This window comes from Pogona vitticeps, chromosome 1, assembly GCF_051106095.1.
Source record: "Pogona vitticeps strain Pit_001003342236 chromosome 1, PviZW2.1, whole genome shotgun sequence".
In the NCBI taxonomy this organism is placed as follows: domain Eukaryota; kingdom Metazoa; phylum Chordata; class Lepidosauria; order Squamata; family Agamidae; genus Pogona; species Pogona vitticeps.
In genome coordinates, this window is record NC_135783.1 from 170,135,614 (window position 1) to 170,156,826 (window position 21,213).

At 38.0% G+C, this 21,213-nt stretch overlaps 1 protein-coding gene across 16 annotated transcripts in view; it reads right to left on the reverse strand.

Annotated features, from left to right (window-relative positions):
- The window catches only part of PCBP3 (poly(rC) binding protein 3), a 111,501-nt gene that overhangs the window by 89,973 nt on the left and 315 nt on the right, over positions 1-21,213 (reverse strand). The gene's annotated exons all lie outside the window — the stretch shown is intronic.

A 21,213-nucleotide genomic window follows, 5' to 3' on the forward strand; every position in this document is an offset into this window, starting at 1 on the left:
CAGGAGTGTATTTAAAATATTTAAACTGTTCTCTAAGGTGAAAAAGGTGGCTGACAGCACTATTTATTTTATTTTATTTATTTATTATTTTTTATTATTTTTATTCGACTTGTATGCCGCCCACACTCTGCAAGAGTCTCCGGGCGGTTTCCAACATCAATTAAAACAGTTCAGTTAAAAACAGACACTAAAAACCAATCTACTTAACTGAGTAGGTCTAATATGACCAGGGATTTCATTATCACTCATATACAGATACACAATTATACCCTTAGATGCATTTTCTACAGTCTCTCATACGAGCATAATACTATGAATCTTAGTGTTCAGTATTCAGTTGCAAGTGTATTTCTAATATGGACACTTTAAATACATTTAATATACACCTGTAATTGTAATAGACTCTGTTCATTCTTTTTGCCCTTTACCAAAATCTGGTGTACATGTTAGCTGTGTTAATAAAAACGTGCCCTACTGTAACTTCTTATGGTAGGATTTTTTTTGTCCTCCCGACAAGACAATAATTCATTGTGAAGCTTCATGTAGCATTATAAATTCTTTAATAAGCTCTGTCAGTTTCTCCTAGCCAGGGCCATGCATTGGATGATGTGGGTACTGAACTGTTATACACAGTAAATCAAAAGCTGCGGTCTTTGTTCTCAAGCTCTTCTTTTGATAGGCATATAAGTGGGACAGCTGAGGCTTCAGCCAAATCCATTTGCCAGCACAGTACAGTAAATAGAACACATCTTACTGAAAAAGAATCAAGACTTTCTTTAGTTAAATAGGTTCTGCTGACATAGCCTGAGGCAAGCCACTCGCTTGCTCAGTCTTGGCCCAGCTTTTGCTATGCAGGAATAATAATAACCTACCTTACAGGGAAATCATAAGGATTATAATGAGATAATATATTCTGAGTATTCCAGAGAAGCCACTCTCCACCCACCCCTTTTTAGGCCATGGGCATAAACACAATATGAAAGAAATATAGGCCAAATCAGGACTGTATAAGTCGCATAACAAACCTTAGAAGGTGATTTATGAAGTATTGTTTCCAGTCTGTGGCCCCCTTCGAATGTGCCGGGGGCTCCTAAGGGGCTGCATGACTCCCATTGAGAATAGTTCTTCTACAGAACCTCTACAGAACTTGTACAGAACTTCCACTATTTTCCTTCTTAAATATTTAGTTTTAAATTATTTTTATTTATTTTGACCACTATAGTATAATTAAATCATCAGGGAGGCTTAGAAGAAAAAAAAAAGTGGTGTATAAACAAAGAGTGCAAAACCTTGATTAGATCAGAACAGTTGGAAAGACTTGGTACGATTTTAAAAGGTCTTCACTGGGCACCAGTGAAATCAAAGTAAGTTATGGGTGATCCTCTTTGGGAAGGGTGTTCTATAATAAGGAAGGGATGTTGTTACTGAAACACGTATGAGGGACCCAAAGAAGGGCTATAGAATCTTAAGATCCTGGCAGGTACTGTACGTGTGAAGACAAGCTAACAATGTAACAACAGAAGTAATCCAGGGCATACAGCCTACACTGTTTGTTAAGGAACAGCATTGTCAATGGTAGGTGATTTGAGGGTTCTTTCCTATTCTTCTTATAATATCACATATTCTGGCAACATAATGTGGTTAAATATAGTAATGTACATTTCTGTCTGAAAAAGCTGCCTTTAAGAGATTATTAAACCAGGGAAAATAAAACTCTCTTCCCTGTTCCCATTTCTGTATTAAATGATAATCCAGAGCTGTTCACTCCCAACCTTCTTAGTCATAATCATAGGATTAGAACCTAATAGGAGGATCAAGGCTACAGACAGTTCAGCAGAGAACTAGGAAGAGGCCGCTTTAAAAACAAAAATAAAATTTCCAGCCAAGACAGCACTGGAGGAGATGACAGGAATCAGTGCTTTCAGCTCAGCTTAATTTTAGTTTGTGCTCATTAAGTGATGGATGTTTTTAGATACCAGCAAACCTAATGGTGGGCAGAAAAAAACTAAGACAGCAGACACTCCACATTTACCCCAAGAGAAACTTTGTTCAGTTCAAATCTTCTCCAGCTCTGCTAAAGAAAAACCGTATCTGCTGGCTGAAGTCACTTCTTCTGCATCCTTATGCATCTGCCTCTTAATAACCAACTCAAACTTGCCCAGCAACAAGTAGACAGACACACAAACACTTTTATCAAGGTCAGACACACATTGTATCCAATGAACAGAACAGAAAGCTTTAGCCATATTAGTAGCCATATTAGTCTGTGCTAGCATATCAGGCAATAAAATAAAATAAAGACAAAAACGTATGGCACCTTAAAGACTAAGAGCAGAAATACACTGAGAAAATGAATCAATAGCTGGATTGGAGGTTTTGCACACGTAATAAAATCATGTGGTAGTCATATCGTATTTGGGGCAGTGTATGTATCCTTTTGGGAAAACTTTTAATCTGTTTTTAAGTTGTGTTGTATCTTGGCTGAGGAGGCTACACTGGCTTTTAGAATCATTGTATATATAGCTTTGTCCTGTGCCCGCCTGCTGTGCCCTTGCACTGGCCAATTATCCCTGCTGTGGTGGTGAGGTGTGTGAGAGAGAGGGTCTGCTGGTAAAAGCTAATTGTTCCTGTCTAAGGCTTGGGTGCTTCTATTCCTTTAAAAATGCTCCAGCTGTGGAGGGAGAGAGAAGCAGCATTTACAAAAAGAGGCACAGAGAAGTTGCTGGGGACTAGAAGGAGAAAGAAGCCAAGGCATGGCTTCTGAAAATATTCTGGCCCTTTTCAAAAGAACACCAATCCAGGATAGATTGTGGTTGTTTGCAAAAAGGCAAGGAGGGGTCTTTATGAGATTTGATCTGCTCCCAAATGGGACTTGTCACTTCACAAGTCCCATTTGTACCCATAGAATAGACCAAATAAATGAAGGGTGATTTTGCTGTGGTGTAAAATCACTAATCCAAGCATGGATCCACATGATTTTAGCATGGGATCATCTCCAAGCCACTGTCCAATCTGTAGTCAAAGATGCTGCCTGTCATTGATAATAGTTTAGAGAAGATCCTACATAAAAACCATGTGCATCAAATCTAGCCCAAGACCTGAGGTTTTCCCATTTGTCTCTCCCAAGATTGGACAGTCTCTCTCTCTCTCTCTCTCCCTCCCTCCCCTGCTGTTCTTTCCTGTGTTCTCTCTGCACATTTTAGAATTTGTTCCATGAAAGGCTGCCTGAGGAGGAAAAGTGGGAATGAACAAGGCAAGGACAGGCACAGAAAAACAAAGATGATGAGGAAGAATAAAGAAATAATATGCCTCCCATCTGCCCCTGGGTTGTTCCAAGCTCCCAGAGAAATTCAGGATGGGCAGGGGAAAGAGGGGCCAGGAGACCACCTTTGCTGTTGCCATCACCTCACCTCTTCCATTCTTCCAGGAGGCAATGGTAATGCTTTGCTTGCAACGGGCTGGCAAACAAAGGACTTTCTTCCTACCCACTTCTCCTCCCTCCCTGGTGGGGTAGAGATGAACAACATACACAGAGAATTAACAGTGACAGAAATGGGGAGCAATTTCTCTTAACAGAAGAGTGCACGTTGGGAAGTCGATTCCTAAAGCATCACGTTGAGGTAACATAAATGGCTCCTGGCAGAAGAGTTAAAATAACATCGTCCTTAACAGAAAAACACTAGTCGGGGGTGGGGGGGGGAAGAGCTTCCTAGTATGTCATGTAGGTATCTTTTAAAAAAATAAATTAAAACTTGCTAGACTCAGTTCAAATCATCCTGTTTCTATTGGTAATCAGATGCTATATTTTAATGTGAGCTTTTGTGGACAAGTCCACTTCTTAAGACATAAAGAGTATAGACCAAAGAGTGGAGACAATGTCAGCAAATTAGGCTACACAAACAACTTGCAGACAGTTCTGGAACGTTGCTTGATGTCATTAACTCCATCTGGGCTGCTAAAATATAAATTATATAGCAGGTGATCCCATGGAGGTGGAGAAGAATTGCTGGTGAGGTGAAATAGGGAACGCCCCTGTGTGTTAAAGTCAACACAAACATTGGAAATGGGATCAGTACAAAACTAAAGCCACTGTGAGAAGATCCATGACACTAAAACACATTCACTTGCCACTGGACGTTGGTCAGAAACACACATGATATAATCAACACATTGTCGTTAAATGTGTTGCTTTCTTGAATTTTGATCACAGAACAATGGTCCTAAAAATCTGTGTTTTTAAAAAATGTCATTATATGCCTTCAGGTCTTTTCTACAGGTACCCTCTTATGCTCACTACCATCTACACTTGTTGAAAATCAGCCTTGATAATTGCTTTGTTTTTTGGTGAGAAGTGGTGAACTGATGAAAAAAGGAGTTCAGCTTCTGGGGTTTTCCCTTGTGTCACTTTGTGAATGGCAGTGAGCAGAAGAGGGTAGACCATCTTGACTGCTGCCATTGGTGTTGTCAACATTCAGGCTGCCCTTTGCTATGTAAAACATGGCATCCTTTTTCCGGCTGGCAACGTGGGCATAATAGGTTGCAGCAACTTCAAGAGGTCCTTTCCTGTCATTTTGAAATATAGATAGAGAAGCACAATATCCCAAATTCATAAACTAAAGTTTGTTTTTTTAAAAGAATTGAATATAATATTTAATGTGCTGGTTCCATATTCAAGCAGCCCTCCAGCCTCCATAACTAATACTAGAAGATGCTGCTGAATCAGAAGGACACAGGGGTGATGGAAAATGCTGCCAAATTTCTCAGAGCACTACTGAAGATGCTTCTATGTTATATAATGGCATTTCCTCCTTCCTCCACAATACACCCATTCTTTCAGCAGAAGTTGCCAAGTATCATTAAAATGCATAGATTCATTCCAAATGTCCATTAAACTATAATGGACAATTTTAACCAACAACTCCAAATCAAAATATTTACCACAGTAGCCATTCTTAGGTACCATGTTCTCATTCAGATACCTCTTTACATAATGTTTTTAGGGAATACGTCCACTGACAAAAATTCATCTTCATGGACAATTTCCACAGGAGTTCTCAGGGACCATTTTCAAACAGGTCAGCATACTGCACACATTATTCACGTAACTCCAAAGGTAATTGGATGTTTTCATGCTAGTCTTTAGGCTCAGTATAGCTACCAATGTTTACATGATTACAGACTACTTGCCTCCTCCTAGGCCTCTTGAAATTATTTCTGGCCCTTCCAAAGGTCTATAGGAACAAATTGGATTACAAGCAGCCTCACAGGGAAGAGCAAGAACTCCATTGTTCTTCACAGATGTAGCCAAGCGAGAATGTCCAAACACTCCAAAGGGATGGACGCTGGAGAAGCTACAAAGCAATGGTCCTTCAGAGTGGCCAAAGGAATGAGTTGTCCTTTGGTGTCAGAACTCATTGGGCTTAGAACAGGAGAGAGAACACAAGTCCTCTTCATACATGTACTCAGAGCATGCTTACATGAGCACAAAGTCATCTCTTGTCAATAACCCCAGAACAACTTGGGGGAGAAAAGGATTTGTCCTTCCAAATGATCCATGGGATACTGAAATCCAGTATTCTTATTGGCTTCTTCAGATCAGATTCAATCTGGCAGCCTTCCTTGTCCTTGCACTGCTAGTTAGTACTCCTTGTCACCCGAGATGGGGCAGTGCCCGTACTCCTCCTAAGAACACCTTCTGTTGATTTGGTATAGAAGTGACAATCTTTTCTGAAGTAGTCTATTAGGCAATAATCATATCTTAGAGCCCATCCACACGGAATACTGGTTCAACATTTCTTGTATCCATGACACTGGCATTACATTCTCATATCCACACAGTGCAAGGCTAAATCTAGTGTCAGCAGAATCAAAGCAGGACACAGAACCTTGCTTCCTGGGTCCTTTTATACCAGCTGTGGGTTGTGGTGTACTGTTGTTGCTTGCTGATCTGTGCACTTTGCAGATACGTGTAATTTGATGATGTTTCCCCATGGACATTTTTCTGCTGGTCAGTCTCCAGCCTTTCATACCTTACTGACATTTCTGTGGGTTTTTTCCTTGGGAAATCAGTTACTGTGTTTTGCTTTAATTTTTTTTTTATTATAGTATAAATGTGAAAATTAAAAATACAAATAATTGAGTGAAACTATTAAATTTTGAGTATGGCGGGTGCATAAAAACAAGGTGGAGAGGAAAAAAGTAAAATAAATGAGATGAAAGAGAAGAGATCAGCTGTTTCTGCTGTTTTTTTTTAAAAAAAGCGACCACTTTTGCACCATAGCACATAAATGGAAAAGGCGGGGGGGGAAATAGAAAGATGGGGCACAAAAGTGAATGGTGGGTGGGTAAGACAAGGAGGGAAGGGAACAGAGAGTGAAGTAAGAGGGGAAATCAAAGAGACGGTAAGCCAAAACAAAACAAACAAGTGAAAAACTATCTGTACCAGGACTGAGACCTCTGAGCCTGAGGGCAATTCTAAATGTGTATGACCAGGTGGTTCAGGAGGCCCCACTTCACCCCAGTACACATAGCAACAAATACTCTCCCCAGGTGTGGATGCCAATGCAAGGATAATATGTTAAAAACTGCAGAACAAAACAAAACAAAACAAAACAAAACAACAAAAAGCAACTCATAACTTGCAGCAATGCCAGAATGACTAGGGGCAAGGCTGCAATATGGAGGATCCCTTAGTTACCTTCTCTCTGGACTGCTGCAAACTGCTATGTGTCAGACGACCACAGGAGATTATCTAGAAGCTTTGGGTGTAAAACACACACCCTGCTAATGTGATAGAACGATCACATGACTCTGATACTGACAGCCCTGCACTGGTTGCCAGTTGTTTTCCAGGCCCAATTCAAAGAGTAGGTGTTTTATTATCCTTTAAAGTCCCAGACAACAAGGATCTTGGCTGTCCAAGGAGTTGTTCTGAATCTGCTCATTTGCTACTGCCAACAAGAGAGGGCTGTAGAATCATTACACAAAGGCAAGAGTAGGCAATACCTGATTAGACCACTACACTTTGTATGTATGTATGTATGTATGTATGTATGTATGTATGTATGTATGTATGTATGTATGTATGTATGTATGTATGTATGTATGTATGTATGTATTTATTTATTTATTTATTTATTTATTTATTTATTTATATCCTGCTTTCTTGTTTAAAATCCACTTTTTCAGGCTAATGCACCTATATTTTACAGATAGTGCAGAAAAATTGTAAATAAGAGTATCAAAAATTAATGGCAAATGTCTGTGCCAGGTTTGCTTAAGGTAAGTTCAAACACTGGCTGTAAACTGTCCCCAGGGGGCATGGTCTCAAATCCTGCTTCTGGCAGCATGATTGGAATTTTTCACTCAGCTCTTCAAACAAAGGTTTTGCCCATTACTCTGTCAGCCCCTCCTTACCCACACATTGCCTGCTTTTGAAACATAAAGTTCCTTCTTTGGCTGTGGGGCTGGGGAACAGACTACACAGAAACTAACAGCCTCCGTTAGAAGGTTAGGTTAGAATTTGGTCTACTCACCATGTAGAGAAAGCCAGTTAAAGCCAAATGAAAACCATAACATTGCATTTACTTTAATTAAATCCATAGAATATTGGTGCATAAGCCTGAAGACGTGTATTTTATCCATGAAAGCTTGCTGTTTGTGTAGGTTTTTTAGTGTCCTAATAAAGGTATTGTTTACGCTTGAATTTGTGTAATTTTAAAGACCACACATCCTTTTCCTATTTTTTCCCCTGTAGGATGAAAGATAATTTCCCTGTATTAACATGACTTTTAACTATGTTTATTCATGTTGAGTGCTATTTTTAGTGAAAAGGTAGAAAAGAATGAAACAAACAAACAAAACTTACTTCTCTACATAAGCTCTAGAATGTAGAATAGGTTATATAGTACTTACATGCCTGAAGTATACAATCACCATGTAAACCAAGGCATCATCTGCTCAAGCAAGAACCTACACTTGCAAGTGTTAATGGACCCTTAATCTTGACAGACATTTGTCTGTGCAGAATTCTATAAGGGATTAATCCTTCAAAAATACAAATCTACACACAACCTGTCTGGGCTTACCATCTGTGTTTATTCTTTATAAAGGGCGATTTACGATACGATAAACCTTTATTGGCATTAAACAGTGTGGACAGGGAAATAAACAGGAAAAAAACTCAGGCAAATAGACACAATCAACATTGATGAAGAGGTACTGTACAAAATGATGAGAAGTGTTGGCAAGGGCAAGAAGTGAAAGGAGGAATGAAGAGGTTGGGAGGGCACAAAAAGCTCAAAACTAACATGTTTTCCAGGTTGGGTACAGGCAAGGTGTCTCTAACTGTAGTATGGCTTATGTCTCTCCTGTTAAACATGCTGCAGTGATTAGTATTTTTCTTGAGAAATATTGTTTGAAAAACAAAACATGAATGCCGAGTCTCCAACCCCCCACCTCACACTTACCCTAGCAGCTGCTTAAGCACAGGGTAAAATTCTGTTCTTCATTTTTGACATAATTCCACTGCCTTTACAATAAGTGAACATAATGCAACAGCCCATGACCTCCGCATCTGTGAGTTTTCCCTCTGTTGACCCAGACGGAATCCATTCATAGCTCTGGTTTTAATCTCACAGGCAGCGAATTTCAAATAATCAGCCTTTGCTTTCAATCCCTTGATCTAGTCATGTTCCTCAAATCCTCAAATCCAAGAGCGAAGCAATCTTTATGGCCTCATTTCAGTTTTTTGGATAGGCATTGGTTGATTTGCTTTTAATCTTTGGAAATATAGAATAGTTTTTGATTGGCTATGGTCTGAAAACAAAATTAAGATTAGCGTAACTCTGTATTTAAGTAGTCAAGGAATTTATACACATAGTACTGTGTTTCCCCAAAAATAAGACAGGGTCTTATATTAATTTTTGCTCCAAAAACACATTAGGGCTTATTTTCAGGGGATGGTTTATTTTACAGTCAGGTCATCTTCTTCTGGTTGCTGCACAATGGTGGAGAGCGGGGTTTCACTTAACTGGGGCTTATTTTTGGGGTAGGGCTTACATTACGAGCATCCTGAAAAACCAGACTAGGGCTTATTTTCAGGTTAGGTCTTATTTTTGGGGAAACAGGGTACAGTACATGTTTGTGTATATACTGTATTTATCATTTATACAATTATGGAATATCTTATTTTAATTGTTGGAGCAGCCTTGATAATTGTGATGACTTCTGTGAATTATTGTGCTACTGTGCTATTCCAGAAGTCTTTTGTTATTTGTATTCTGTTCATCTTTTTAAACTTCATATTTTTTTATTGGCTTAATTGCTGTGATTCAATTACACTAAGTTTAAATGATAACATATTATTTCTATGTTTATCTTTGTAAGTTATCTACTTATCCTTCTGACAGGATAAGAAGGTGTAACATCACATCGTTTAGTGGATGCATAAGCATCTGACAGACATTAAGTGAATGATGGAAAATATGAAATATGTTATGAAAATAAGCTGCTAAAAATATAATTTGTTCACAAAAACTAAGTAGATATGTCAAAAGAATATGCGATTTTAAAAAATTGAATAGAGATATGGGTAGAGATATATCTGCTCCCTCTCTAGCTGTTTGTCATGATCAAGTCTGATCTCGCTGAGATTGTATTTTTTTTTCTTGCATCAAATTCCTTCCGAGCTCTGCATCGACCTGAAAACAATGGCCCCACAATGAGAACTTGCTCATATCTCCATGCCTCTTTATTCAAATGTATATTTTAACACATTCTCCCTTGAGCTAAAATGTTTCTACACATTTTTCTAATGGAAGCAACTTTCCCCAAATGGGAAAAAAGTGCATGAAAAACTCCTTTGTTTTGTGAGTTGGACACTGACTTTCAAAACGAGCACACTCCCAACAATAAATTGTACAGCTCTCCCTGCTCAGAAGATGCTAGTTGGATAAACTCACAAGTGAAATATAAAACCAACAAATTCCTAGTCATGAATTAAACAAAAGTTGATTTGTTGATCTATAAGCATTCTACATAAATGGCAGTTCATCCTCCTATTCACTAATGAGGGGCTATATATACAGTATATCACAGGAGTACACCCCCTCACATTTCATAAATATTTTAGTATACCTTTTCATGTGACAACACTGAAGACACTTGGCTACAATGTAAAGCAGTGAGTATACAGCTTGTATAAAAGTGTAAATGTGCTGTCCCCTCATAATAACGCAACACACAGCCATTGATGTCTAAACTGCTGGCAACAAAAGTGAGTACACCCCTAAGAGACAATGTCCAAATTGGGCACAAACTGTCACTATTTTGTTTGGGCACTATTATTTTCCAGCACTGCCTTAACCCTCTTGGGCATAGAGTTCACCAGAGCTTCACAGGTTGCCACTGGAGTCCTCTTCCACTCCTCCATGATGACATCACAGAGGAGCTGGTGGATGTTAGAGACCTTGTGCAACTCCACCTTTCATTTCAGGATGCTCCACAGATGCTCAGTAGGGTTTAGGTCTGGAGACATGCTTGGCCAGTCCATCACCTTTACCCCCCAGCTTTTTTAGCAAAGGCAGTGATCATTTTGGAGGTGTGTTTGGGGTCATTATCATGTTGGAATACTGCCCTGCAGCCCAGTCTCCGAAGGGAAGGGATCACTCTCCCACCACCTTGATGGACTGTAGGCATGACACACTTCTCTTTGTTTTCCTCACCTTGATGCCATCTTAACTAAATTAGTTTATCTTGGTCTCACTGGACCACAGGACATGGTTCCAGAAATCCATGTCCTTGGTCTGCTTGTCTGCAGCAAACCGTATGCGGGCTTTCTTCTGCATCATCTTTAGAAGAGGCTTCCTCCTGGGATGACAGCCCTGGAGACGAATTTGATGCAGTTTGCGACGTATGGTTGGAGCACAGACAGCAGCATTCATACGTCTATTTCTCAAAGCCAGCCTCTGGATATGACATTGACCACAGGCATTCAACTTCTTTGGTCAACCATGGCGAGGCCTATTCTGTTACACCACTGTATGGTCTTGGCTACCGTGTTGCAGCTCAGTTTCAGGGGTTTGGCAATCTTCTTATAGCCTAGGCCATCTTTATGTAGAGCAACAATTGGTTGTTTCAGATCCTCAGATAATTCATTGCCATGAGGGGCCATGTGGAACTTCCAGTGAACAGTCTGAGAGAGTGAGAGCGATAACACCTGCTCCCCCTTCACACCTGAGACTTGTGACACTAACAGGTCTCATGACACCAGGGAGGGAAACAGCTACAGTGGTGCCTCGCACAGCGAGGTTAATCCATTCCGGATTAACCCTCGCTGTGTGAAACATTGCTCAACGGAAAGTAAAAAGCCATTGAAACGCATTAAACATGGTTTAACGCGTTCCAATTCGGCCGAATACTCACCGTTGTGCGATGTTCCAGGATGGCCGGCAGCCATTTTCGCGCCCTCCCCTCGCTGAACGAGGGCGCGAAAACACTGCCATCAGCTGTCCAGCGGGTCCAAAATGGCCGCCGGAACAGCCAAAATGGCCGGGCACAGCGTTTTCGCGCCCTTGGTAAGCGAGGGGTGGGCGCGAAAACGCTGCATGCGGCCATTTCGGCTGTTCCAGCAGCGTTTTCGCGCCCTCCCCATTTTGAACCCGCGGAACAGCTTATCGGCGGGTCACAAAGCGAAGGTCGGTAAGCGAACCACTTACCGACCTTCGCTCTGTGAATTTTCCCCTATCTAGGTGCTGTTTTGCGATCGCATTTGCGATCGCACAAACGGCATCGTTGCGTGGATTCGGCGCTCTACGGAGCGACCGTTGCGTGAGGCACCACTGTACTTGGGCCCAATTCGGACACTGTCACTTAGGGGTGTACTCACTTTTGCTGCCAGCGGTTTAGATATTAATGGCTGTGTATTGCATTATTTTGAGGGGACAGCACATTTACACTGTTATACAAGTGGTATACTCACTGCTTTACATTGTAGCCAAGTGTCATTTCTTCAGTGTTGTCATATGAAAAGATATACTAAAATATTTATGAAATGTGAGGGGGTGTACTCACTTCTGTGATATACTGCAGATTAACATTTCAAAATGAAATGAGCCTTTGGCTTAGAAAGCATGTTCTCTGACATTCAATTATGGCTTCTTATTTTAAGCAGGGTCAACTGAATTTTTAAAATGTCTGTGGTGAGTAAGCCACAAGATCCCACAATAGCATTTCTTCTGACACCAAGATGCAGCCAAGAACCACTAAGGGCACAATTTGAACCAATGTTAAATCCTAAGAATCAGCTTTCAATGCAGTAGTAGGCCATACTTTTTGCAGATGTGTTTTTATCCAAATCTGAAAGATGAGAGAATGTGCAATACAAGATCCAACTTACACTTCCTGTGTTTTTGCCTCTAGTCTAATGAGGTTGGGGAGGACACTAGATGGGTGAGGTAAAAACTGAAATAAATAAATAAATAAATAAATAAATAAATAAATAAATAAATAAATAAATAAATCTCAGTAAGGCAGGCAGGAGCACAAGCATGAATCTGGGCCATAGCTAAGCACATGATTCTCCTTCTGTGATTCAGTCGTGTTCAAAACACCTACTATCTGTACCATGTATGACATCTAGTTGAGCTGTCATAAGGCAATCCTGTAGGGAATCACAACAAAAAGTAAATGCATCTGAATGTGGTAAAGTGCCTGTAACGAGCACGCTTGAGCCTCTATTGTCTCAGGCCTCCAAGAGTGCTCACTCCTCTTCTCTAGTAGCTGCCACCACTATTTCAATTTCAATATTAATTACTCAGAGAGACCAGTGTTACTTTAAAACTTAAACTTGTTTATTTGATCAGTAAAATATAATAAGAAAATCACCAGTTGATAATCAATTTCTCTCACTCATTGAACTCACTAACACACAGCTTCTAACTCTCACTGACTTTCTGGCACACTGTCTCTCAGACTCACAGAACTCTCTCTCACATACTCCATACACTCCTTTATATCCCAGCCCCTCCCCCTTTTGCACCACCTTCCGTTCCCTCATTGGCTCCTTTTCCACTGCTCAGCTGTGACGGACAGGTGAGGGCAGGGCTGAACGTTACAGTGCCTTTCCTTATAATGAAGTGGTACTACTTATTTCGGAGTTAACAACAACCAGCCTTGCATTTGTCTAAACTGAAGGGAATGTTACTCTGAAGGCCTGCAACCCCCTTTCTTGAAATAAAGCAGCGTTGTCAGATTGAAACCTAGGAAGCTAGCTTGTAACAAGACAGATTTTCGGTCCCTCTGTCTCTGTGCTGTTTCTCCAATTAGCATTGACTCTCCAGGATTTCAGGCATTTCCCAACCCTACGTACATGGAGATGTCAGGGACTGAGCCTGACAAGAAAAAAACAACATGCTCTACCACTGGGTTCCAGCTCCTCCCTGTCAGAACCCTTCTATAATTTCAACCACATCAATCTAGTGAATTCTTTAACCTTTCTATTACATATCTAGTAATAATAAATGTAGTTATACTGCCTGTTTGTTTAGTTCTTGCACATTCATGGTAATATAGTAGGACCCTCAGATCTGTATGGGATTGGTTCCACAATCTACTATAGATGTCTGAAACCATAGATACAAGGAAACCCTATGTACAACATAAACGGGGTGGGGCAAAGGCCACAAGGAGGTGTCCTTGTATGTTGTATATAGGACTGTAGCAAGCTGCGGATAAGTGAAATTGCAGATATCAATCCTGTGGATATGAGGGTCCTACTGTATTAAACAAATTTTATTAATGTGCATCTATTAGTTCATAAAAGCATATCCAGAATAACAAAAAACAGACAAGCAACAAGAATGTGTGAACTCTTCAGATAATCAGTAATGAGGCAAGTTAGCTTGTGAGACTACTACTGTTATTTAGTGCACTCCAGCAAGCTGTAAGAGAGAATAGAGACTTGGGTCTACCTTAGATGGAAAGAATACTGCTAAAGGAACTTATTTTTTCCAGATGGTTACTGAAGGATAGGTGATGCTGGTTAATGGAATGTGAATGAGTTAGAGTACAAGCCTTTGGGTCTGGAAAATCTGTGAGGAGCTACTGCCATTTTGGATAACCTGTTGGCAAGCTTCTAAAGGGAAAGCATTGTTCCTATTTGCTCTTTTTATTTCCCCTTCATCCTTTTGATTCTCCCAGCTGACTGTCACAGTAGGATACTCCTCTGACTACCTGTAGTGAAGGTCACCTGCAACATTCCATGGAACTGGCTGATAACATCCGGGGTGTGTGTGTCACATGATTGTGCCCTGAACATCTTAGCAGCTCCTAATATTGAAAGGATGCCTAGTGGATTAGAGTGACAGACTAGGACTCAAGGGACCTGTGTTTGGCACTTCTGTTCAGAGAACGTTACCATAGTCTCTTGAGACTTAAGGATGCCTACTACTTGGCAATGGAAGATTCACTGGGGATGACAATTGAAAAACACCCCTTAAATATCTCACTTACAATGAAAACCCTATTAAGGTCATTAAGTTGGTTGGCACATAACACACAAGCAATATTGAACAAGAAGCTAACACTCCTACATTTTACTGTCTCCTTCCTCCTTCTAAACCATTCTTTCCAAATCTGGTGCCATGCTGGCTAGGAAAGCTGGCAGTCATAGGCCATTGTATCTGAAGGGCACTATATTTGGGAAGACATTCCAGAAATCTCAATCTCAGACAAAATTATCTGCCAGCTACCGCTGGTCTTCTACATTTGAAAATCACTGTACCAGAGAAACAGATTAGAAGACTTAATTTTTACATTTCACCCTTTTCCACAAAGAATTCTAAATAAAATTGATTCATCTGAATGCTTTATTCATTAGATCATCTTATTTCCATTATCTGGCTAGAAAAGATAATGGACTTCAGAAATCTTTATATGCTTTACTTTATCTGAAGCTTCATAAACTGAGCACATTACATTCTGACCCTGACAGCAAGCTCTAAAACTGTCATTCCAGATCTGCTTTCACTTCACTTAATCTCAGCCTGAATTAAAATCAAGATAAGTTTTTAAATCTTATTCTTTAGAAGCAATCCATAGCACAGTTAAGTCTGTTTTACTTTCATTGTTTTCAACTGTATGTAAGACAGCTGAACTCTCTTACATAGGTTCATGCCTAAGACAGATTTTTAAGAGGTGAAATTATAGAAGACGATGCATTAGTTTTCAATCACTTTCACAAATCATACCCACACAGTGGGAAACTGCCTGGTTTACAAACATCTTTTAAGGTCTGGATTTAGTTAGCCCTCACAGACCAAGGGCCTGAGCAGCAGCAGCAGCAGCAAACCTCTAGGGAGCTAAAGGCCTTGTATCACCTTCAGGTGATATTGGCCGTTCTTTAACGTGATGGCAGGTAATATATATTTCACTGTTTCAGATTCTTCACATAATTTCTGTTTTCTTTTTGGCACAGGAGGTGAAATATATATATTTCTAAATGCTAAAAAAAGAAATTAAGTGCTAAAAAAAGAAATTATGTGAAGAAACTGAAACAATGGAATCTACAACATCTACAACATCCCAACAATCCATATTTTTCCTGTATTGAAGAGAGAATTGTAAGTAAGTACTGTAATGTAATGTTGACATCTAAATAAATAAATAATTTCTGCCAGAAAAGTGGTTATATGCAAAAAATGCGAAACTTGGCTGCATTCAGTGCCAGAATGTTGAAACACCTGGAGCTGAGAAGGACAAGGGAATGAAAATATAGAGTGGCCAAATTTTAAAATCTCTGCCTGTGGTGAAATGTGAAAACAAAAGTTGCTGTCTTTAAGCAGTTGCTTCCTTTCTTCTTTAATTGATCATAAAGAAAGTTCCTGTCATAAAGCTGCAGTTAAATTAGTGGAAGATGCTCAGAAGGAAACTCTAGAGAAAATATATATGAAATTAATCTCTTGTGGAAAGTATATGAGAGAGTTAAGGTGTTTAAGTGGCCAAATTTATTCAGTCTAATAATTTTGACAATGAAATTAACTTACAAGAACTGAATGGTATTAACATTGGTATATTTCACTTTGCTGATGCCTGCAGCAACATTGTCATTCACATAGCTAGCAAAATGAGAAATAATTTGATCAAAGAATGGTGAAATCTAATTCCAGGATCTCTTTAATCACAGATGAATCAACTACTATCAGTAAAAAAAAATCTACATTGATTTTGCATGTTTTGTTCCAGACAGTTCAATGAGTACATCTGTAAATTTGTTTCTTGGCTTGATAAAGTTAGATTATGCCATAGCAAGCGGAATCCTTAGCACAATGCTCCAGTCTTTCCATTTTTGGAATCTTGGAATGACAGAAGAATATCTGAATAAGCACTTGGTTTCTGTCACTTATGATGTTAGGAAATTATTCTGGAATTAAGAAATTGCTGAAAGATAAAATTTATCTCTGTTACTGTATGACATTCTATCAACTGTAGACTGGAATTTTCAATGATTGGCACATGCTCTCTCTGGAATTGACCAGTTCAAATCTATAACTGACATTTTTTATGTTTTGTATCATGTTGCTAACATTATAAACAACTGGAAGAATTCAAGCACAATTTGGATAGATTGCAGTTTCAGGTCAGTACCTGTCATCTGAGAAGATTATGAAATCTTGGTGCTTCATTTTGTTAACGCTAAAAATAACTGCAACATAGACAAAAAAGAGAGATCCCTGTATGAAGATTTAGAAGGAAAATAATTTCAGTTGAATTACTACTGCACTTAGGATTGATGGGTGATGCCCCCTAAGAACTTTCAGAACTGAGACTAGATTAAAAAAAAACATACCAAGCATTTCTACAAAGCCAGTAGAAAGACAGAAAATATTGTTAAAATATTTGAGGAGAGACAGGGATGTCAATATGCACTAGAGTAGGCTTATTGAATCAATGGAGATTTGTTGAGTCATCCCCTCCATAAGTTCCATTAATACTCTTAACTGTGATTTTACTTTAGCATAGGAAGTCAAAGTTAAAGAAAGACCATTTGAATCATTGGAGAAGCTGATTCATCATTGATTCATTGAGTCTACTTTAATGCAATTCACTTGACTAAACAATAGGATTTTGGTTGTATAATATAATATTAGTGTCTGTCCACTCTTGTAATAGTCTTCATTACAATGTAATCACCATTTCCCAAAGAATCTGAATCCAGGAGTTGCAGTACCTTTATCTCCAGGAGAAAAAAAAAGCACTGGCAATTGGTCATATTGTGGAACATTTTTTAAACAGATTCTATTGCATATGCAGCAGAATCCTTTTGAGCACTGAATTATTTGCAGGTTATAAGAGAAGGAGAAATCTGTCAGTTTTGCTTAGATCTCAAATTCTTCCCTAAAATTTTAAAAGAAATTAAGCAAGTTTTGTTAACTTCTTGTTATAAAGAAATAAAATAAAATGCCTATATATCCACAAACATAAAAGCAAATAAACTAAATACACAGTTGTCTGTACTGTCCACTTCAATAGGTAAAGTTATTCCCATAACAGCTCACACTGTCCCTAACTATCATATAACCTTTTGAAGATTCAGGGTTTTTTTTTTAATCAATTGTTTTGGTAAAATTTATGTTATTTAGGGAAGTTGTAATAAAAAATAAATCAAACAAAATCCTCCAAACTACCGTAATTCTTATAGACTTGTAACTACAGCGCCATATCAGCCTTCTTATAGGGCTTTGGCAAATATTTTGAATACACCAAATATACTGAATAAGTCCAAGCTTTGTTATTATGTCAGTTATCTTATGGCTATGGTAAGGAACTGTGATTTTAAGATAAACTTCTAGTACCAGTGAAATTTTATATAAGGTCAAACATAAATCTTGAAAGGTGTGTTCCTCTGTTCATGTCTGGGGAAAAAATGAAAGCAGTAGGAAAAGCATAACTGAATTTGTACCAAGCCAATAAAGAATGCCATGGCCTTGTATTGCCATACTTGTGCAGGGATGTTAGTGACAGGACCTTCTGAAGGCCAGGGATTCACAGAGTTGGCATAAATCAAAAGCAACTTAACGGTAGATAATAATAACCATTTCTAAAAGGGGGATGATGTTGCAGTTGAACTGTTCAGGACTTGGAGATAGCGTCTATCCACTGCAGTCAATGTTGAGGGACATTTCAATGATTTCCTTTCATCTGGAAGAATGCCACTGGGGGAACAGCAAGGGCCGTCTGCTTCTCCCAGTTCCCAAATTACTTCTCCTCTGCCCCTATTTCAGGTCACTTGATTATTTTTATCAGGATACTTATTTATGTTTCTAGCCAACTCACTGGCTATCTGCACAGAGTGATGATTGTTATTAACAGTTAAATGGGCCTGTCCTAGATATGCATGCCAAAGGCACATGTCTCTATGCTTTAAAAAAAGAAAGTGTTTTGTATGTGTATGCAGGGACAAAAGTGGGGGAGGGGTTGAGATGACAGGAATGGCAGAGAGAGAGAGAGAGAGAGAGAGAGAGAGAGAGAGAGAGAGAGACTTTCCACCTGTGATATTTTTATCATTATGAGGTGCAAAATAACAATGATTGCAATGAATGTTGATGTTGCTATTTTTGGCTGTTTAACTTCATTATACACAAAAATTTCAGCCAGTGAAAATTTCTAGAGGTTTTCTGCCATGCAAACTTCGCTTTTGCTTCAGAAATCTGAAATGGCAGCTCAGCCTCCTGTCTATCAGATTAATGTCCCATATTCCCAATGTGAAATAATAGCACAAATATGTAAGTTATACAATTCCTTCATTCTACTATAATTTACTCCTTTCCACCCTTGGCTTGGACAGAAAATTGTATCTGCTAAAATAAATGATTGCAACTAAGGGTGCTAAAGGGGTGCTAAAGAATGATTGCAACTAGAGGTGCTATTGACTCGTTCTGAAAAATATATTCTGTCACTCTGACTTCAGTTTTCTGCCCAATCACTAGAACCTTTTCAACTTCGATGCATTCTTTAATGTGAAAACATTGAAATCATGTATACGTGTTTTCCATAATGACATAAAAGGTGAATGTAATTCATAGAGATGCTTTGATAGAGATAACACTAGAGATACTCTACTTATGAACTCATAGGTTTTTTCATGAAAAAAATGTGTTGAAAGCATGAAGTGTACTAACAGAGAAACATACATTCCGTTCTACAAAGAGGCACAATTCACACTTCATTCTATTTAGATAATTAAGAAGTCAATATATTTTATGAAGCTTGGTATGGAAGCCATTTTCTATCCAAATTTCTTTAGAAAATCTGTGGTTTCATTTATGCTTGTATCTTTATGTATGTCTAGACAACAACAAAACAGCCACACATGTCAAAAAGAGAGGATATAATGTGGAATATAATCGGGACTAGCAAGACAAATACCCAAATACTCAATCATTTCTTAAGGTTCCAATGCCAAGCGTGATTATTACCCACACTAAAGTCAACAGGACTTATAACTGTGTAAACATACCTAGAATCATGCTGCAGTTCTTTCTGATTTCTTCCTCCCACCCACCATTTCACTGTCTGCATCCTTAAATAACTGATCTTAAGAGCAGTTTTAGAATAGTTACATTCTTGCAACCGGGACATAATGTAGCACAGATACTAGAATTAAAGTTTTGAATGTTTATGTCTTTGTCTAAAGGTTGAAATCCTATGTACACTTTCTGGGGAGAAAAAATAGGTGCCCTCTTCTTTGGAATAAACATGTCTCGGTTTTCACTGCATAGCTTTGTCTTTTCTGTACATTCTAAAATTTGGCATCAAATAGAGGGACCAATATAGGCAAAACATAACACGGTGCTATTTTAAGCCCACCCTTTCAGTTAGAATATTTATCTTGTTTCTTCTTTTAATATAAATGATCATAACAACACCAAGGTATTATTCAGATAAAAAATTAGTTAGAATATTCTTTTGACGGACTGGGAAATAATTTCTCATGAAACATTTCACCATAGCACAAAATACTGGGTTAAACTTAGAAACGTAATGATAAGTCTTGTACATTTTTCTTGTATTTTTAATCTATATGATGATGTCGACCCAAAATATTCCTCTGATAGACTGATGCTTATTTAGAAATTATAGAATGTATATAATGTATAGGAACAGTTTAATTTTAGAAAGACTTGTACCCAAGAAAAATGCATTGTGTATTGTAATAAGATGAAATGGCCTAAAACATTATAGAATATAAAGGTTACAGTAAAGATATTCATGAAATCTGATCTATTTATTTATCACCCAATTCTGGTTTTCTTAAATTCCTTATTTAATATTGATATTGGAATAACTCACATTTCAAATTTATACTTTTTTCCTTAAAAGTGATATATGTCAAATATCAAACTCACATGAAATCCCAGTATTTATATTTCTGTTTGGTTTTATTTCTGCAGCCTTAACGGATAAAACCAAACTCACTTTTCTTTAGAATTAGTTTATACTATTTCTCCCTAAATCTAAATTTGTTTATTCATTCCTTGCCAAAGATAAAATTAGGAAAAGGAATAATATATTAGATTATTAAATTTTTCATGTATATGAAATACAAAATAACAAAGTATCCAATTATACCAATTTTGTCTGTTTTAATTGATACATATATTTTCAAAATCACAGCTTTGTGTATTCAGGAGTTGATATGTTGATTTTTAAAAGTCGTTTAGGTTAATTTCATACTCTGTCATGCACCAAAAAGATATATTGAAAAGATATGTTATCTCTCATATGTGTTCAACTGCCACACTGTATTATCTGAAATATTACTACTATTATGTTAATGTATTTATTTGTATATATAATATACTAAATAAATATAAATATATAAAATTATACATAATTATATATGCGTGAATATATATAAACTATACAATCATATATGAATAAAAATTTGAAAATTTCTAAACTTACAAGATATCTAAATTAATTGGGTTTCTGTTTATTTTCCTTCGAAGACCAAATATTACATCTACTATGTCTTGTTCTAGATTTCTTGTCAAGACAGGTTTTTGAAAAGATCCCTCAGTTCATCTTTTAAATTACTTTAGGGCTTTTAAAAATCACATTTGCTAGATATTCTCTTCATCTTACTTCGTGCTTCCCAATAATGCTTCTCATTGGGATAAGATTTTTTTTAAATAAATAAATAAATAAATAAAT